This window comes from Canis lupus, chromosome 7 (genome assembly GCF_003254725.2).
Source record: "Canis lupus dingo isolate Sandy chromosome 7, ASM325472v2, whole genome shotgun sequence".
Lineage (NCBI taxonomy): Eukaryota > Metazoa > Chordata > Mammalia > Carnivora > Canidae > Canis > Canis lupus.
The window spans coordinates 79304336-79324900 of record NC_064249.1 but is presented as its reverse complement, the minus strand read 5'-3'; the positions used below and the strand labels follow the sequence as shown (position 1 = coordinate 79324900).

General features: G+C 37.5%; 1 protein-coding gene and 1 long non-coding RNA gene across 5 annotated transcripts in view; both read right to left on the bottom strand.

Annotated features, from left to right (window-relative positions):
* DYM (dymeclin) overlaps positions 1-20565 on the bottom strand; it is a 340736-nt gene that overhangs the window by 107038 nt on the left and 213133 nt on the right. The gene's annotated exons all lie outside the window — the stretch shown is intronic.
* On the bottom strand, positions 11943-14652 carry LOC112648131 (uncharacterized). The gene is made up of 2 exons (XR_003128787.3): positions 13507-14652; positions 11943-12403 (listed from the first exon to the last, which is right to left on the bottom strand). It is a non-coding gene; the product is annotated as an uncharacterized LOC112648131 (long non-coding RNA).

Below are 20565 nucleotides of genomic sequence, written 5' to 3'. Positions count from 1 at the left end.
ATCTTTAAACCAAGTTTTAAATAAATATTTAAGCCAGTTTTAAGTTCTTTTCCAATCTGAATTATAAAATTTCTTTTTCTTGACTCACTGCACTGCCTAGGACCGTTAGTACAATGTTGAATAAATGTGAAAATGAATATCCTTGCCATTTTCTTGATCCTAGGAAAGAATACATTCAATATTTTACTATTAAGTAGCTATATTTAGTTATAAATTATCCATAGATGCCCTTTATCAGTTTGAGGAAGTCCTCTCTATACCCTATTAACTGATTTTTTTAAAAAAATCATGAATAGGTGTTGAATTTTGTCAAACGCTTTTTCTGTACTTGCTCAGATGATCATATGGCTTTAAGTCTATTAAATATAGTGGATTGTACTGATAGATCACGGAATGCTGAGGCAACCTCACATTCCTAGGATGGATCCCACTGGTTATCCTTTTATATGCTGAGGAGAAATAGTAAGAATGACGGCAGCTATCACTTACTGAGAACATATTCTGCACCAAGCACCTTACTAATCTTTTATAATTGTTAACTAAATTAACATACAACATGCTTAAGTGGGTACTACCACTTTCATTATATTATATAAAGAAAACTAAGGCATTAGAGGAGTAAATGAATTTGCCAAGTATTATACTTCACATAAGTGGAAGAGATAAAATTTATACCCTGGTAATCTGACTTTCAATTCTGCACTCAAAACCACCTTATTCTCTCTCATCAGGAGATCTGTTTTACTGATTATGGTGACTTTTTTTTTCTTTTTTTCCTGTCCTTCAGATTCACTTCCATTCCCCTCTTTTCGGAACAGAAAAGAAAGAAGTGACTGAAAGAAGTGACTTCATGACACAAGGCTGAGTCAATTATAATACCCCTTCCCTGGATCACAATGGATATATGCTCTCAGTTGGGCCAGATGGAAACTTCCCCTGGACACAAGATTTTTCTACTTAGGAACAGTGACAAAGACTGCTTTTCTTCTGGGTTAGAAGACTGTAGAGATGTTAAACTAGAGGTGTCTATGGTCATGATTTAGCTTCATGAAGAAAACCCACACACAAGAAGAGACATTGAACCTATGCTGAAATGGTGAAAGAGAAAGACACAGATATCAATAAGCTGGAAAATATTCCGGAGCTGCTGACTCCCCAGTTCAAGTTTCTGGAACCTTGTCTTTGGAACCCTAACATCTGCATTTCTTTTGTGAGCTACTCTCCTCTAAGCATCCCTTAGGATAAGCCTCCTTTTTTTTTTTTTAAACATATGCTAGGGCCTGGTATGGCTCACTCCTTCATCTCGAAGTCTCGTTCAAATGTCATCTCTTCTTTGAGGACTACCACAACCACTCTAGTTAAAATTGCAACCCAACCTTGGCACACCCTATTTTCTTTCCATTACTTTATTTTTTCCCCAGACTACTTTACCATTTTCTGAAATACTATATGCTTTTCTTATGTTTTTATTGTTTCTATCCACTGGAAAAAAAGTAGGCAAAAATAGAGCTTACAGACCAAATCTGGCCCACCATCTGTTTTTGCAAATAAAGTTTTTTTGTTTTTTGTTTTTGCAAATAAAGTTTTTTTGTTTTTTGTTTTTGCAAATAAAGTTTTATTGGAACACAGCTACATCTATTCATTCATATATGGCCTATGGCTGCTTTTATGATACAATGGCAAAGCTGAGTAGTTGTGACAGAGATCATCTGGCAGCCAAAGCCTAAAATATTTACTATCTAGTCCTTTCAAGAAAGTTTCCTAACTCCTGCACCAGTATGGAAGCACCATGATGGGAGGAATGTTCAAATATGTTCTTATAATCCTAGCGCCTAGAACAATGCCTGGTGCACAGCAGGTATCCAAAACTGGTTCACTGAATAAAAACACAAAGTAAAAACTCCCTGAAAAGAAAGTACTTTTGTTAAATTTAAAATGTCAAAGTTTATCTGGTTTCTGACTCTTTGGACAAATACCTGACTTTTTATAGCCAGGGCAGTATCTTTTTTCATTATTTTACCACACTAGAAAAACAAATATTCTCTCTCATTTACTTAGAAATACAATGGACTCACACTTCTAGTTTTTCCTGAGAGTAATCCTCCAATATTTTTCCTGTGTATACAAAACTCGTTGATGGCAAAGCTGACAGGGGCTGCTGCCAGACCGGATTTGGGATATAAGAAAAGAGTCAAGGATATCATCAAAGTTTTTACCCTAAGCAAATGGAATGATGAGCACATCATTTACAGAGACAGGAAAAACTTCACAGGGGACAGGTTCCAAGGAGATCATCAGAGGTTCCCTCTTGGATATGCTAGGTGTGTGATGCCTATTTGTCATCCAAGTGAAGAGTTTCAGGTGGACATTCTGGCTTCAGGAAAGCAATTCTGGTTAAAGATATGCATTTGGAAACGGAAACATGTATCTGGAATTTAAAGCCATTGCAATGGATGAGAAAATGGAGTATTTAGTACGAAAAGAAAAAAAGAGAGACCAAGAAAGGCTCAGCCCTGAGCCAGAAGTGAAGTAAGATTAGATGCTACGTGTAGATACTCTGGAACCCTAGCACAGTTCAGGTAAATACCAGTACCAGGTATTAGAAAGTAGGGCACAGATGAGGCCAGAGACATGAAGAGAGACTGAAAATCTATATGAAAAAAGTCAGGCTTTCTGCTCCCCTCCCCTCCCCCACTCAGCCCAGCGAGTTCTTTCTTTATATTGGCAGAAGAACGAAAGTGTTCACTCTCGGAAGGATAAAGCAGAAAGTGGACTGTGAGATGCAAGACACAACTAAGGATGAGTGTGCTGCCCTGAAAGCGGGCAAATAAGTAAGAGTCTAGAGGCTGAATGCTGACACCTCTGCCTTCAGCTCCCACGATCGGCTCAGAGAATGCTGTCAGCCAAGTCTGTATTCAAGGGAATTACTGAGGACTGCTCTCAGGAGAAACTGAGAAGTGCAAGAAAAAGTATCTGAAGATACTGATACTGGGGGGACGCGGGTTCTCCTCAAGAAACTCAGTCCAGGTGGACCAGTCTTCAGGAAGCCACCAGTCAACAAAGTCCAACCCAAGCACACAGAACTTCCAGTTTTTCAATGTCCCACTTTTAAATATGAACTCTGTCAAAGATCACCAGAGAGAGCCACTAAAATGACAAGCAAAAAAGAAAAAAGGAACCCAAATACAATAGAGATATGCAGGGAGAAGCTGAAAGCTCCCAAAATGTTACCACTACTAAGCTAAGGATGGGAATTAAATGTTGGCTGTGAAACAAGAAGGCAGTGGTATAAAAAGGAATATCAGACAACAACAAAGAAAGTGCAAATACGATAGCAGAAAGGAAAACTTCAGTAAAAGAGCAGGAAAATAAATGTGAAGAACTTTCCCAGAAAGTGGGACAGAAAAGACAGAGAGAGCAAACAACAGAAAAACGGCCAAGAGATGGTCCAGAGTGTAAAAGAGAATGTTTTAAGAGAACAAAGAAAATAGAAGGGGGAAAAAGTGGACATTATTAAAGAATTATTTCAAGGAAAAATTCTCAAAACTGGAAAACATGCATTTCCTGGAAGAGCCCACCAAGAATCCAGAAAATAGGTAAAAACAATTCCTCTACATAATAGCATATGATAGGAATTTTAAAACACTGCAAACAAAAGAAGGTCCTAGAAACCAAGAGAGAGAAAAAGAGGTAGGGCCATATACAAACTGTCAAGAATTACTATGGCATCAGACATCTCAACAGCTACAAAACAATGAGCAATGCCTTCCAAACACAGAGTCAAAATGACTCAAAATGTAGAATTCTGACAAATTTTGATTCGAAAGGTTAAAATAAAGATATTCTCAAACTGTCTAAGAAAGTAAATATCATGTTATAGTATATGAACCATCAGTGAACAGTATCTCATTAGAGATCAGTGGGGACTGATTTAACCTAAAAGTGCATCTGTACTGGAAGAATGGGGGGATAAGGCCCAGGCCCGTGTGTGTGTGTGTGTGTGTGTGTGTGTGTGTGTGTGTGTGTGTGTCCCCAGCTGCAGAGGAGTCTAAGGTGATGACTACTACTTTTGAAATCATAAAATGTTTTTCTTTTTCATTCCACTTCTCTGCTTCTCATGAAGAATCTTTCTATCTATTCAGAGAAAGTCGAGCAGGTTAATGATTGCCAACAAGAGTCAGGTAGCCTCTGTTGATGACAGATTAGATGGGAGGTGCGGGAGGAAGGAACATATCCTGGATGGCTCTAATAAACACAAACACGAGGGAAATCTAAAGATCTAAATAGCTTTGGTAAAATAAAAACTCATCAGAGTCTATGAAGATTGTTACTCATGAAATATGTCCCCTTGTACTTGTAGAATATGATAGAAATAGCAACTGCCTCTCATCCAAATCACATATTATTTGTTTTAATATGCTGCTTCATGCTCTTCAATTGCTGTATACCTATACGTGTGTTTTATAATACATATAACATAGCATTATGTGTACTGTGAGCATGGGGTTTTCTCCCCAAATACTAAGTTCACTTAAGCCTTGATTGTAGATATTTTTTACAGTGCTGCATACAACAGGGTCTAAAAATATGCTTGCTGCTAATGATTTGTCTTTCTTCTTTTTCTCTTCTGCCTTTCTTATTCCAGTAAAAGAAACTGCAGACATCAGTATTCCTACCTTACAAAACTGGAAACATGAGATCTTTATTTTTAGTAAAAAAAAAAAAAAAAAAGAAAGAAAGAAAAAGAAAGAAATCTTATTTTTAAGGATCTAAAATTAAAATGAAGGAGATGGATAACTACATAATTATCTTCACTAAGAACACTGACATTTATACAAAGAAGCAAGGTCGGAGGAGAATAAACTGCCCATTCACATTTAATTAATTGACTTAATAACCATAAGTGTTTCTTTACATATATAATAAATAGCTTAAAATGCATTTCCATCCAGTACAAGTGCTACAATGACATTGATTTCATGGCACGTAAGGCAGAGTACAAAATAGGAAATGTCAGCACCAATAAATAGCTTTCTGACTATGGAGTAAGGCTTGTGAAAATGCAAATGTTTAGTGGGCTCAGCAGTATGGATAGCAATGCACAGAAACGTGTGTCCATCCTCACACTTGGTCAGCTAGAATCTATTTTGCTCCATATTTTAACACTCTGAGAAAATTCAGTAACTCATCTTCTTGAAAAACTCTGAAGGTAAAAGCAAAAGACACAAGGATATGCATTTATAAAACCTAGCGAGGACGGTTCCCACCAATTCAGAGTTGTTGCCCAAAAAAAACCACACATCTCAGCGAGAATTTGAAATTATGTTTATGATGTCTGGCATGATTTTCACTGTACAAGTGCACAACCAAAAATTACATGTAGAACCAAAAATAACTAGTCATGCAACAGAGCCAGGTAATCGACTAAACGATGGATCTTGTTAAAAAAAATTCTGAAACTTGGGAATTGAATTTCCACTGGTTAGGTGACAAAATAAGAAGTCATTAAAGGAAAACTGAAAGGTAACTAACAACTTTAAAAATGATGTTACAAGATTTATTACAAGTAAAAATATTTTGAAAGTAACGAATAGAATACATGATCTGTCAATACACAATCTGGTACCTACATTATGAAAAATATGAGTGAAATAAGAGATCCCATGTTTAGGTTGAAGAAAATTTTATTTTGCACAAATGTGTTCATGCAGATTTGTGTGTTTTTAGCCCTAAAGTCATTCAGTGGAAAAATGTCTAGTAAGTGGACATAATGGAAAAGGTTTGTTTTCCTAAGTAGATATTTTCCAATTTTGACTAAACTTGGTCAGAAATGCTATTTAATAAGAATGACCTAATTAAAGATTTTGTAATTTGATTTATCTCAAAGGAAAAACTTTATCCCTAATTTTAACTTACTTTTATACATCTCTCATGGATATTATGCTTAGAAATGATATTCTTATATAAACTCAGGTACAATGAAAGACCCAAAGTATGTTCCAATTAGTAGGCAATTCAAAAGATACCAAACTTATTAGAGGTTTTATGGTATTTTCAAGTGTATTAACGTAACAAACAGAAACAGATTTCCTGACTGGAAAGAACTTAGTTGTCTTTCTCGGTTACTCCTTCTCAGTCCCTAGAGAAAATTGTGCGCCAAACAGATAGCAAACCCATACTCTTAAAAAAACAAAAAAACAAAAACCCACAACTTCTGTAGCACGATGTCACTAATTTACGGCAACAAGTAGGACTGAAATAATATTGAATGACAAAATTCATCTGGAAAGTGGGATTATCCCCCAGTGAACACCAGGGGAGCCAGGACAGACAGTTTAGAAGTTACTATCACAGGTTGGAAGGCACTTCCTAAGTAAGTATAAAGAAATTTCCTCTCAGAGGAAGCCTACCAAATAAACTATGTTTACTGTATGTACGACTTTACAAAGACAGTCACAGGAAACATGACACTAATCACTGTATTTAGAAAATACTGCATAACATCTACTTTTCTATCATAACACAATTTATCAGGAAGATATTTTCCAGGTAGCTGGATCCTTAATGTGAGGATCCCAACTAGGACTCCACGATTTCTTTTGCTTAGCTCTTAATCTTAATTCAGCAAGTATAATTAGTCTTTGGGAGGGCTATAGGAACAGGAAGTCTTAATTGGAATTATAGGTCTTTACTAGTAAATGCCTTTTTTCAACTTCTGCCAAACTCATTACTATTAAAAATCTTTGGATTTATGAAAAGTATCTTTTTATTTCAACTTCCTTTCAACCTTAGAGTACTTAATGACTAATTTATACTTGACCTATATGCTTTTGATAGCTTCCCTTCCCTTTCCCTTGAATATTTATCCCATTTCTTCTCTGAACATAATTTCAAGGGCACAGATGTTCATTCCTGTTCCTTCAATTTTTTTGCAAAGCCTACTGTATACATAAAGGGGGTTAGTTACCCTCCTTCTCCGTGTTCTTTTTAAACAAATATATACAGATCAACCAAATTCTTAAAAAATATGGCTGATTATTGGTGGAAAAAAATATACTTTTAAGTTCAAGTTTAGAAATACTTTTCAGAAAAACCAAGAAACCAAATATATTATTTATAGCAACTGCATAGGAAACCCACCTCTACCATGACTCATTCTCAAATATAGGAGCAGCCCCCACCCTGCCCCTAAAGGCATAAACCCAAACCACAAATACAGAGAGAAAGATTCCATGTATGAATCAGTGCCCAATGGAAAACTATGAACTTTAACTCAAAGTCTTATTAATCGGACTTAACACAATTCTCAACCAGGTAAGTTATTATTAGCTTCCTCAGCTAAAACTTCTAAATAAAAAAAAAAAATAATAATAATACAAAGAAAAAGGAAAAAATTAAGAGTAGTGTAACCAAAGACATGGAAGAGTTCTGATGTTAAAGGAAGAGCAGACTCAGAGTTCTACTGCCGTTTAGCACAATGGTCCATGTTTATAGTGACTACTTTGCAGTATCAAGAAGACTCAAATGTACACAAGGTCTTGCACTTAAAAACTCCAGAAAGACTGCAACTGCAAGATCTCTTATCTAAAATACCTTTAAACCATTTTAAGGTAGTGCTTTCATGAAACATACTTTTGTTATCTTGAGTATGTAGAACTCCTAATTCCCAAGCATGCTAGATAAATGGGGTATCACTTAAATTGGACTTTTAAGCCTGTAATATTTGAAGGCACAGTCCCTTTTAGTTTTGGGTTAAGTTCAAACATCAGAGTTATTAGAGTATCAATCAGAGTATTTCTGTTATAAAGTTATAATGTCTTTCAGTTAAAATATATTTAACAATACAGGACATAAACCATCAGTGATCCTTACAAATTATTATTAAATGTTCTTTCAGAACATAGCTCTTTCTTACAACTACTAATTACAGAGGTAGAATTCTATATGTACTTGTAAAAATATCACCATTTCAAGACAAAATTAGAGCTCAAAGGGAGTTGAGCAGAACCTGATAAGAAATACCAGGTTTTAAGGACCGTGGTTAATATTTAATCGTATAACTGCCCCCCCCACCCCAATCAATTTTCCTAAGACCCGGACATAAATTCATGCTCTGTGCTCCCCCTGCTGGTTCTAAAGCTAGAGTTAATCCCATTCTCCAGAGATTTCCCATGACAACACTGATGGCACCAGTAGGTTATATTTGGGATCTCAAAGATGTAAGCCTGCTCCTTCCTTTGAGTAGGGAGGAGAAACCACTTAACCAAAGGGCACGCAGGGTGTTGAGAAACACACTGTTGACTTTTCATCCGATGCTCCTTCTATCCCACGATGACCTCGATGTCTTCACGTACGAGACTGTTACTGAACTACACTTTGCTGTGAGTTACCTAAAATGGGCTACCTCTGAGCTGTACCCAGGCTTTTCACCACAGCGTTAATGAAGATTCGGTACGGACACACTAGGCAAAAAGAGCTCCCGCGATTCTAGTTTTTCCTCGTTTTTCTCGGTCAGCGCCCAGTTAAGGTAACTCACCATAAAGGTTCCTAACACATTGAATATTTAAATTTCTCCAGTGTGCTTCTACCATTTGCTTCAATAAGTCACATGGCACAACATATGCCTTAGAATACATGGGCACCATACTATAGGTCTTCATGTTAGGAAAAACCACCAAGTCATTCTGCTGATGATGGGGAGGGACAGCAACTGTCTATTGAGTGCCTATTACGGTCCAAGGACAGGGTTGGGCCTTTATACAAATTTTTCCATAGGCAATCTGTAAGGAAGGCATGACTGTCCCTGTTTTACAGAGAAGGAAGCTGAGGGAAAGTAACTTGCCCAAGATCTGTTCAATAGCCAGTCTCTACCACTTCCTCTGTACCTAACTCTTGATATTTTGTTCTTCAGTCAACAGAGATCATAACAGTAAAAGATACCCTACCACCAGCACCACCACCCCCACCTCCTGCAGAAAAGCAAGCTTTGAGCAAAAGATACTTTATTAAAAACATGAAGCTGTGTGACTTCTTTTAAAATTTAAGCTGAAGTAGGGAGGGTTAATACTCTATTTTTAGCAAAGTACATGGTACATACCACAAATGTTCATTAACTCAGCATACACTAGTATTTAATGCCAATTGACTTTTGTATAATTGATGTATTTAATTTTTTGTCAAGTAGTGTGGGGAAAACTGAAAACACTAGCTCTAGTCTGATAACAGTACTATTTACACAGACACAAACAGTCTGGGATTAAAGAATTTAATCTGTTCAGACAAAAAGTAAATATTTATTAAGCTAAAATATACAAGTCTATCTTTGTAGGGAAGAGACGTTTGTTTCTTGATGAAAGATATAAATTGTTATCTAAACCATGGGCAATTTTTATTCAAAGCAAAGTTTAAATTGTGTTCCTCCTGCAAACGGAAAACTAAAGACAACGGTGCCTATTCTTGTTCCCTGGGAGTGTTAGTTATTTTCACAGAAGGGAATCATGCTAAAGTATTCAAACAGGAAAATAGTGTTAAAATGAACTTATTTCTTGATAACTTATCAGTAACCTATTTGGACAAGACGACAGATGTCAACATTTTAGAAATGAGAAAGTAGTAGAAACTCGGGGGTCATAAATTCAAGTCCCACAGTGGGCATGGAGATTACTTTAAAAAAATAAAAAATTTTAAAAAATTAAAAAAAAAAGTTAATCCCTCTTTTCAAAAGATCAAAAAAAAAAACAAAAAATGAGAAAGCCTAGAATAAATTCAGACTTCAGGAACTCAGGGGAAATGAAATGAATGTAAATTTTAACTTCCATAATTTAAACAATGTGATAAACTTACTACCTGAGGAAGCATCATATAATACTGATGGATACAAATTTTTCAACTGAAATGACAGATTAAAAATAGCCTTGCTCTCTCTCAATGTCTGAAGAAAGGAATCTTTAAAATTTATTTATTTATTTATTTATTTATTTATTTATTTATTTATTTATTTGGAATTTAAGATAATTTAGACATTATCTTATAATATTTATAATATTTATAAGATTTATATATTTATCTTATAATATCTTATAATATAAACATAAAACATATTTTGTGTTTAAACACCAGTCCTCTACCTACTAGCTGTGTGAACTTGGGCACTTCACTTTCTTGAGACTATATCCTTCTATGTAGTAAGGAGGCCAGCAACAGCTACTAAGACTTGCTATTAATGGCCAAGAGAAAGGGAAACACCCTTATAGGGAGCGTGACGAAAGGCTACCAGTCAGTTCCAACTGATGAGCAGCATGGAGAAATGTGGGTTCTGGGTTACCAGCTATGCCAACTTTTTTTCCCCAAGATTTATTTACTTCTTAGAGAGCGAGAGCACACACATGAGCAGGAGGAGCAGAGGGAGAGAGAATCTGAAGCTGACTCCACACTGAGCACAGAGTCTGACATCGGGCTGGATGGACCTCAGGACCCTGAGAACACAACCTGAGTTGAAACCAATATTTGGCCATTTAACCAACTGACTGCGCCACACAGGCACTCCCCAGCTATGTCAACTCTTAATTGTTGTATGTTAGCAACAAATTCTGACTTTTTATAAATACTGTGCAAACCAAATACACCAGCTCTCAAGGCTGAGTCTGGACCACCAGCCATCAATATGTAGTTTCTGTTTTGGACAATTACTGGATGTGCTACATGCCATCCAGAGGAGAAAAGCATCTGGACTCAAGGGTATTCTGGGGTTACATGGATATTCTAAAACAAAGAGATGTGCTCTGGCAGGAAAAGTCAAGAGTTAAGGTTAACATGATTTTTTTTTTTTTTTAAGATTTTACTTATTTATCCATGAGAGACAGACAGAGAGAGAGAGAGAGAGAGAGAGAGAGGCAGAGAGAGAAGCAGGCTCCCTGTGGGGAGCCCAATGCGGGACTCAATCCCGGGACTCCAGGGTCATGCCCTGAGACGAAGGAAGACACTCAACCGCTGAGCCACCCGGGTGCCCCGGTTAAGGTGATTTTATGAGAGAAACTCAAAGCAAAAAAGCTTGTCTCCCTGGCACAACATGGTTTTGAGGTAACTCGGAACTAAATTTACATTCCAATTAAAAATTTTTATATAAACATATTTTAACTTAATTTCTGATTCTCCATCTAATAAAGATAATGTGATCCCCTGTCCTCTAAACCTCTGTAATATAAATCCAAATTTACTCAACATACAATGTTGACTAGAAGTATATTTATTTTATTGATCTCAGGAAATGAACTTCTGGTTTTATTGATTTTCTCTATGGCTTTTGTTTTCTATATCACTGAGTTCTACTCTCTGTCCCTTGTCTCCTTTTGGTTTAATGTGCTCTTCTTCTAGTTTCTTAAGGTGAAAGCTGAGGTCATTGATTTGAGACTTTTGTTCTTTTCCAACATGTTATAGGCATTAGAGGCTACAAATTTCCCTCTAAATACTGCTTTAGTGGCATTTTGATCTGCTGTATTTTCTTTAGCTGAAATAAATTACTTTTTAAAGTCTATTCATTTCTTCTTTGATCTACGGGCTATTCAGAAGTATGTCGCTTGGTTCCCAAATTTGGAAGATTTTCCAGAGAGCTTTTTTGTTATTGATTTCTGTTACAATTCTCTCATGGTCAGAAGATACACCTTCCATGACTGGAATCCTTTTTACACTTACTGAGGTTTGTTCGATGGCACAGAATGTGATCTTTCTTGATAAATGTTCCCATGTACAAATGAGAAGAAAGTATGTTTGGCTGTTATTGGTCGGAGTGTCCTATAAACATCACTTAGTTCAAATTGGTTGATAGCGTTGTCTGAGTTTCAGATGTTCAAACTCATTTTGTCTACTTGTTCTACAATTAATGAGAAAGAAGTATTTGTGGAATTGTATCTATTTCTCCTTGTAACTTTTTCTCTCTCTCTCTCTTTTTTTTTTTTTTTTTTTGCTTTTTAATCTTGAAGCTCTGTTCTTTATTTGGTGCATTTAGGGTTCTAATAGTTCCCTTGACAAAGTGACTCCCTTGTCATTATGAAATGGGCTGCTTTATTCCTGGGAATACCTTGTGCTCTGAGGTCACTCCCACTTTCTTTTGACGACTGCTACTGATGACATTATGTCCCATCACTTTTGCCATTAGTTTTCTCTTGGTCCTGTTGATTCTTGCTTCCCTATTTCCCTTTTTTTCTGCCTTCCTTTAGATTGAGTATTTGTATGATTTGATTTGTTGATTTATTAGCTGTAACGCTAAACAGTGGTCTGGAAATTCTATCACAACAGTAAGCTGCAATATTCACAGGGCTCACCACCTTCTTCCATTCACTTGGGATTAGTTTCTTTCGTTGCCTGATGCCCAGTACATCGAAAACCACTGTTTCTTATGTTTTATCTGTTTTTGTTGTTGTTTCGTGAAGGGTAAGTAAAAAGCAATTTTTAAACATTTATGTGAAAAAAAATTTAGAAATTGTACATAGAAAACTTAACGAGCACTGGAGAAAACCAAAGATTTTTAATTTTTTTCTTTACTTGAGTTTGTGCTGTATAATTTTTCCCAACCTCTCATCATCACGCTATTTTAAATTTCACCCTGATTTCTCAAATATGACACTAAATATATGTTTACTTCACTTTGTATGGAAAATTTACTACTTTAAAATAATCCCACTAATTACGTGCTTTGTACCACTATCTTTTATTTGCATCATTAGTCTCCTGTTGTAGATTATAAATGCCAATCACTGTAGTCTTTTAAAACCTGTTTTTTTCGCTGTAGAAATCAACATACTAGTATTCTCTACTTTTTCAGATAACACTGCGGCACGATGAAGGAAGAGCACAGAGCAGTTTTGCGCTTCTGGTTCAAGCCCACCATGCTCTACTTCATTTCACGCACTACCCATGTTGATTTGCTTCCCGAACATACTATGCCTTTGTACTCACACTAACCTCCTGGCCTCTATTTCCTTTTCCTACATCAATCAGCCTGGCAAAATTCCACTCACCTTTACAGTTACAAAAAACATGGATCACATTTTCTAGTTTATCCATGTTTATCTCCTTCACTAAAATATTAAGTTCTTGAGCATGGGGATAATTCACTTTGGCCTCCTTGGTGCCCACTACAACACACATATACATTTAAAAGGTTCTCAAAAAATGTTTAATTGAACTAAACTCAGAAATAGATAAAATTTGGGATAACAGCAGCATGTTATGGACTGAATGTATGTGTTCCTCCAAAATTCGTATATTGAAGCCCTAACTCCCCAACGTAACTCTATTTGGAGTAAGGAAGTAATTAAGGTTAGTCAGGATCATAGGGTGGGGCCCTGATCCAATAGGATTACTGTCCTGAGGACACTCCTGAGTGACCTCTGACCCTCTCCCTCTGACCTCGCACATACCAAGAACGGATCCCTTGAGCATACAGCAAGAGGCAGCCACCTGCAACCCCAAAGGAGAGCCCTCACCAGACACCAATCCTGCTACTACCTTGATCTTGGACTTCCAGCCTCCGGAACCATGAGAAAATAAATGTGTGGTGTTGAAGCCACCCAGCCTCGTATTTTTCTATAGCAGGCTGAGCTCATATATACAGAGAGGTGGTTAAGATGAGGCTATTCCTCTTGCCCAACCAGAAGGCAAGTAGGGTTCCTGGGTCTCCAGGGCCAGTAGTACAAACTCTTCAGTTGAAAAAACATATATTTCTGCCTTTTCTCCAGGCGGCTATACTTGAAACAGTGCTGCTAGTTCGTCCTTAGCCACTGCCAGCACCACTCACTCCAAACCAAGATCAGATTGGCTGTCACCCTGTTTACACATAATTCAACACTAAAAGGAAGCTCAACTCCCTAAGGACTGGGTTACTGAGGTATTAGAGAAGCTCACATTTTTATTCCATCACAGAGTTCTAGTTACTCCAACACTATACATCTTAGAGCATTATGATGGGAAGAACCATCCTTTATGTCCTTTATGACAAAAAAGCTGAAGAAACATGGACTGTGGACAGGGGTCCTGGTTTTGGAATAGTGTAGCCAGAGAGGGCTTTACTGAGGAGGTGATATTTAAGCACAGATCTAAAGAAAGTGGAGGTGTGAGATATGCAGCTATCTGAGGAAAGAATATTCTAGGAAAAAGGAAAAATAAATGTAAGTGCACTGAAGAAGGGCACATTCAAGTTGAATTATTGGTAAACATCTCATAGATCTCTTTAAATGATCTTCTGAAGCTTAAAAAAAAATCTAAACTCCATCAGTATTTTTATTTGCCAAGATCATCCCATCCCGCCCCTAGCAAAAGTAAGTTTCATCTTCCTTACTTAAAGCAGAAAAGTAAATGACTACTCTTTAGCCATCAATCCCCTGCAGAACAGAAACTGGATCTGAAAACATGATGCTGCTGAAAATATCTTTAAGATTTACTTGAATACAAAATGAGAATTACTATGTTCAATAATTCAATAAGAGGACTGAAAAATCCATTTACTTTCGAAAAGTGAGAATTGGCATAGCTAACAGTGAGAATGTGAGCTGTACTACATTAAAGCCGGAATGAAAAATAGTTTTCTAAACTTATTTTTCTTTCATTACTGAACTAGCATTACAAATAAAAGGCACAAAGCTACCAGCAACACCAGCTAGCTTAAAGTTCTTATTGCTTTAAATTAATCTAAACGGAAAACAGGCTAACTACCAAAACATAGAGGCAGTAGTTGCTGTGGGAAACATGGGTAATAGTATCAGCAGAGCATGGGCGCTTAGGATGTGGCATTAGCATCAGCTAAGTGCCCTGTGTACTCAACCTAGTCTCATTTCAACCTAGTCCTTCCCTGAGGGACGGGTTTCCCTACTATCTCCAACTTACGTGGTAAAGACTGCCAGCTACTTAGTGGCAGGATGAGCTGAAGCCTAGGCGGCCTGGCCCAAAACCGAAGCACCATGCCACCACATAACCATGAAAACGTCAACATCTTGGAAATCAACCTCAGTGACAAGTCTGCTAATCTTGGCCAGGATCTGATACTTAATTATTTACAGTTTCTCTCTCTCTCTTTCTTTTAAAGATTTTATTTATTTATTCATGAGAGACACAGAGAGAGGCAGAGCCACAGGCAGAGGGAGAAGCAGGCTCCATGCAGGGAACCTGATGTGCGACTCGATCCCAGGATCATGACCTGAGCCAAAAGCAGATGCTCAACTGCTGAGCCACCCAGGCGCCCCTTTTTCTTTTTCCTTTTTAAAGATTTGACAGAGACAGAGAGAGAGAGAGAGAGACAGAGAGAGGCAAATGAAGAAGTAGACTCCCCGCTGAGCAGGGACCCCCCCCCCCCCACAAAGTGGGTCTTGATCCCAAGACCCTGGGACCCATGACTTCAGCTGAAGGCAGATGCTTCACCAACTGAGCTACCCTGGCACCCCTACTTTTTTTTTTTTTTTTTTTTTAAGGAATAGTATGATGTATCACTTTCAAAGAGTGATATTTAAGCAAAGACCTAAGGAAAGAGTTCCCTTTTATTCTCCTAAATGTCCTGGTTTGAAGAATAAATTGCATGGTCCGTCATTTGATAATCACTTCATTTTTTTGCTTTGCCTATTCACTTTCGTATCCAGTACAGAAACATGTTGGTCCACCATCATTTTTTTCTGGGGATGCCAGTTCCCCATACCTCTCCTCATCAGCGGGGCTCTCTCAACGATCAGAGCACAACTGTCTCCAGATGGCTTGACTGTAGTTACACCTGAATGTTCGGTCTCCTCTCCTCCCACACCCAGTCCTGTCCCTGCTCCTTCCTCCTAAGTGAACCCTTTGTCTCCTTCGCCTACTCTTGCCTCTATTTTCTTTCATGTCACTCCCCACACTTGGAACAACCTACTAATCTACCAAAGATCTATCCTCAAATCACTTTTTAAAAGTCACTTTAGTGAGAGAAGCCTACCCGAGATCACCCATACACCCACCTGTCCTATTTATGGATCAAATCTGTCAGATGAACCTCTTGGAGACTCAAACTTGAAATGTTTTTGCTATTATATTATTAGGAGGTTTTCACCATCTTCACTCACATCAAAAACAATGTGACTCCTGACCAACTTTACAATATCAAAGTAGGGCCTTCAGGTATACCTACAGCCACTAACTGAAAAGAATTTGTATTCTAGAGAGATCTTAACTAAAAATGATAAATCCAACTACTGACTTCAGAGCATCCAGAGATAGTCAGATGTGCTTATTTGATTGTTGAAAGGAAGACCATACTCACTGGTCTAGGACACAATCTAAAAAAAGACCCTTCCCTTGCCCACACTTTAGTTGGGTTCCTGGGTATGAACAGGTTCCATCCTTGGACATGTCCTCTAGGAGCCCAGTGTTCATAAGAATCCTGTCAAGCTGATTTGGCCAGAGTCCCCCTACCCTTAATATCTGATCAAATTTCATCCTCTAGTATCCCCTAAGTAATATCTGATCACCCTAGCCTTCCTTCAGTGTGAATCCTGCTACATCAGTTTTGTGAAGAATCACCCTACTTTCTTAGTAATTCTCCATCTGCCAACACTCACCTCCCCCAAATCTGCTCCTTGGCTATAAGCCCACTTTCCTTTGTTGTGTTCAGAGTTGAGAGCCTGATCTCTCTTCCCTACTGCAAAACCCCACTGTAGCGGTCCCCCTGAGTAAGTCTGCCACACCTTCTTCAACAAAACCCAGACATGTACACAGAAGATGAGTATTCCTTTTTTTTTTTTTTTTTTAAGATTTTATTTATTTATCCATGAGAGACACACACAGAGAGGCAGAGACACAGGCATAGGGAGCAGCAGGCTGCCTGTGGGGAGCCCAATGCAGAACTCAATCCCAGGAACCCGGGATCCTGACCTGAGCCAAAGGCAGACACTCAACCGCTGAGCCACCCAGGTGCCCCCAGAAGATAAGCATTCTTTTTTTTTTTTTTTTTTAAGATAAGCATTCTTAAGGCATATTAAGAATAATACGTCTTCTTTGTCAGTGGGTACTTTGTGGTACAATGACAGATACTGAAAGAAATAAGGGAGTCTTTAAGATGTGGCTGTTTGTAAGTGAGAAATTCCCCTCAAGACTATGGGTACGGGGGCACCTGGTTGGCTCGGTTGGAAGAGCATGTGACCCTTGATCTTGGGGTCATGAGTTCGAGCCCGCACTGGGTGCAGAGATTACTTAAATGAATAAAAACTTAAAAAAAAAAAAAAAAAAAGAGTATGGGTACAGTTGTGTGCCTTCTCCAGGGCAAAAAACCTTCACATTTATGCTTCTAGTCAAACTTCTAAATGGCATGTAGTGTGCCCAGGAAGCAACACGCATATACTTTCACAGTATATAGCCCCCAATGTAGTTTAAAAGACAAGCAATCTATATGTACTATCCGCCAAACAAGAAGTTAAGCCCAGAAATTAACCAAATAACAAGAATGTAGGCAAACAGAGCAACAGGAGAATAAGAACAAACAACCCAAGAATTGTGTGCATAAAGGAGTTGCATTTACAAATCTGTAATCAACGTCTCTTATTTTCTTTCTATCATGATTCTAGCTCATGTGGATCATCTTTCAGTGGAACCACAGGTTCTTATTATACACACATTCGATATAGAAATAGATTGCTATTGTCATCATTATATCCACAAGAGGAAGGGAGGGACTAGAAAACCAGACAGCGAGAGTAAAATAAAATGTCTCTAAACCATGGTAACAGGAAATGCCACAGACTTTTGCAACAGTCACATCAAGTGTCATGCAAAATTTTGTAGCCTGGATCCCTCTTGCATCTGCAAGCGTAGTGCCTGGGCATAGAAATCCAAAGACAGTGACTGATACTTCAAAAGGCATATTAAAAAAACAAACAAACAAAAAAAACAAACACAAAAAACAAAACAACAACAGCAAAAAACCTGATGAAAATCTCTTTTCTTTCTTTTAAGCTAGACTCCCACAACACATTGCCCCAATATTTTGCCTGCTATAGTAACACGTTATACAAGAGAAAACAGCAAGAAGGAAAAAAACCACAGGTGATCGCCCATTGTGTTTTATTGACCAGTATTTAATCTGCAATGAGGCTCTCCAACCTGACCATTTAAGGATAGTAAAAGGTTCTCCAGAGACTACTGTACAACAAGCTAACCTATAAAAAATATTCCAGATGTGCTTTTCTTACTGAATATGTAGCAATAAATATACCTACAGCTATGTATTCACTGGTTCTAGACTGACTTAATGGCATGTCTTTTACTTTGTAACATTTTATAGAAAAGATACTAAAATATCATTGTACATAGTTCCACTGCTACCTTTAAATGTGATTTTGTAAGTTTAGGGCTAAGGGATAGGACATAAATCCTAAAAGGTGGGCCTACCTGAACAAGACACAAATTGCTCTCTCGGCCAGATTCCCAGTGCTGCCACAAGCCCTGGAGGTGAGGATGTGGAGGCTGTACAGTAAATCCTCAAAACTTCTACTGTCAGAAGTAACAGGGACTTGAATTTCCTACTGGCTTATACTATGTGCTACTTGAAAATGAATGCACATAAGAAATTCCTAGTGTCAACATGAGATACAACAAATATAAACATTTAAAAACCCTATGTAAACCTTATCTGCATTAACACACCTATAGACATATGTGGACTGTTAACTATACTTCTAAATCTCCAAGAAAGCTTCTGCTTATTATTATTTTTTAATATCAGAAGAGTGGCACAAGTGGTAGTCATTAGACAGAGGAATGGCAAGGAAGCCTTCAGACTTTTAGTCACTATTAGAAATCCTATCCAGTTGCAAATTGCTCTTTTCTTTTCCCAGTGGCAAGTAAAATGTGCAATTTATCCTTTGGGCTACCTTGAAAATCTGCCTAGAAATGTTTGGTTAGTAAAATCTAGTTAAAAATCTTTTGAGAACAGCTTGTATCTATTACTTCAAGAAGAAAAAAAAAAAAATCAAACCTATGTCAAAAATTAACACCAAACTTAGACATTCGAAATGTCTATGTAAGGATTTTTATAAGGATTAGGAGCTTTGAAAACCAGGAGACAACATGTTTAGACGGCAGCAGCCACACTGAATGGTCCATACACAGAATTTAGAGGACTGAGAAATACAATTTTGAATTTCTGTCTATAGTCTACATTCCAATTTTAAGTTTTCATCAGTTTTATAAACTATCTCCAAGTGAAATTGTGAGTGTGTAGAGAATAAAAGTTGCAGACCTTAACACAATTAGTTGAAAATACCTAATCATCAAATAATAACAGATTTGTAGTGGGCTCTAAGATGGGTCAAAATAATTTCAAAAATAAAGTTACTTAATAAAATCATACCATTGTTACAAGGCTTGATGGGAGGCAGAAAAAGGTTAAAAGTGAGACTTTCAGAGCCAGAATACTTGGGTTTCAATACTGGCTTTACCATCTACTAGCAAGGTATTAAGATATCCTGTGCATCACTTCCCTCATGTGTGAAATGGGGATAATAATATTCAGTATCTCAGAGAGCTGCCTAGAGGATTAAAATAAAAATAGTTAATAATTAGAACCATGTCTTTTACTGATCAAGAACTCAATAAATATTAGCTGCTTTTAGCACTACTGGGCAAAGAAAATATTTTGTATGCATGATCCAAGATACAGCCTTTGGAAAATCTATACTGCACATCTCAAGTTCATTTAAAAATTAATTTTTAATGAACTGCCTCTTATAGACAGCTAGTTCACAGAATTGTACAAAATGAGTGGCCTGTTGGAACACATCTGATTCCAGTTTAGATCAATGTAAGAATGCACGCGGAAAAATGCCTAAGAAAATTAGGAACTCTTCAGTTCCCATTCCAGCTCAAATCTGTAGGGTGGAGACAAAAAAATGTAACAGGAATGAATTGAGCTTTTTGAAAAATAGAAGAAACTATCTATGGAGAGTAATTCATTCAACACATGTATGGGGAGATGTGTTCCTCTGTTTCTCATGCTGTGACATCCAGTAAAAATGAAACTCTGATCAGAGCAGAGATTCTTAGAGACTTGGATTCTACTTCTGCTTTGTTGTGTGGTCTCTGCCAAACCATTTAATTTCTCTATCGTCTCCTCTGCTTCCTCGTCTTTTGTAAGATAGAAGAAATAAATCATTTTGTTGTTAATCTAACTTAGAGGGATGGGATTAGAATAAATGCCACTCCCACTCTGTGGCCACATTGAAAAGAATTTACCTTCCTCATCCCAAGCATGACGACTGAGTTACTTAGTGCCAGTACATTACTTTCACAAACATTAACTTCTGATTTACATCATTGCCTATTTAAATTCTGGAAGTCAAATCAATGTAAGGGCTGGCATCATGATTTGCCAAGGCATGGAAAGTGGGTGGAATCGCTTTTCTTCCATATATGGGAAAACCTGTAAGTTCAAGTCTGTTGGACATTTAGTGACCAAGAATATTTCTATAATAAGAAGTTATGCAAGTCTGCATGTCTGAATACGCACATGGAATTCCCTGCAAATGGGAGCCCCAGGGGAACAGCATCCAACTGGGG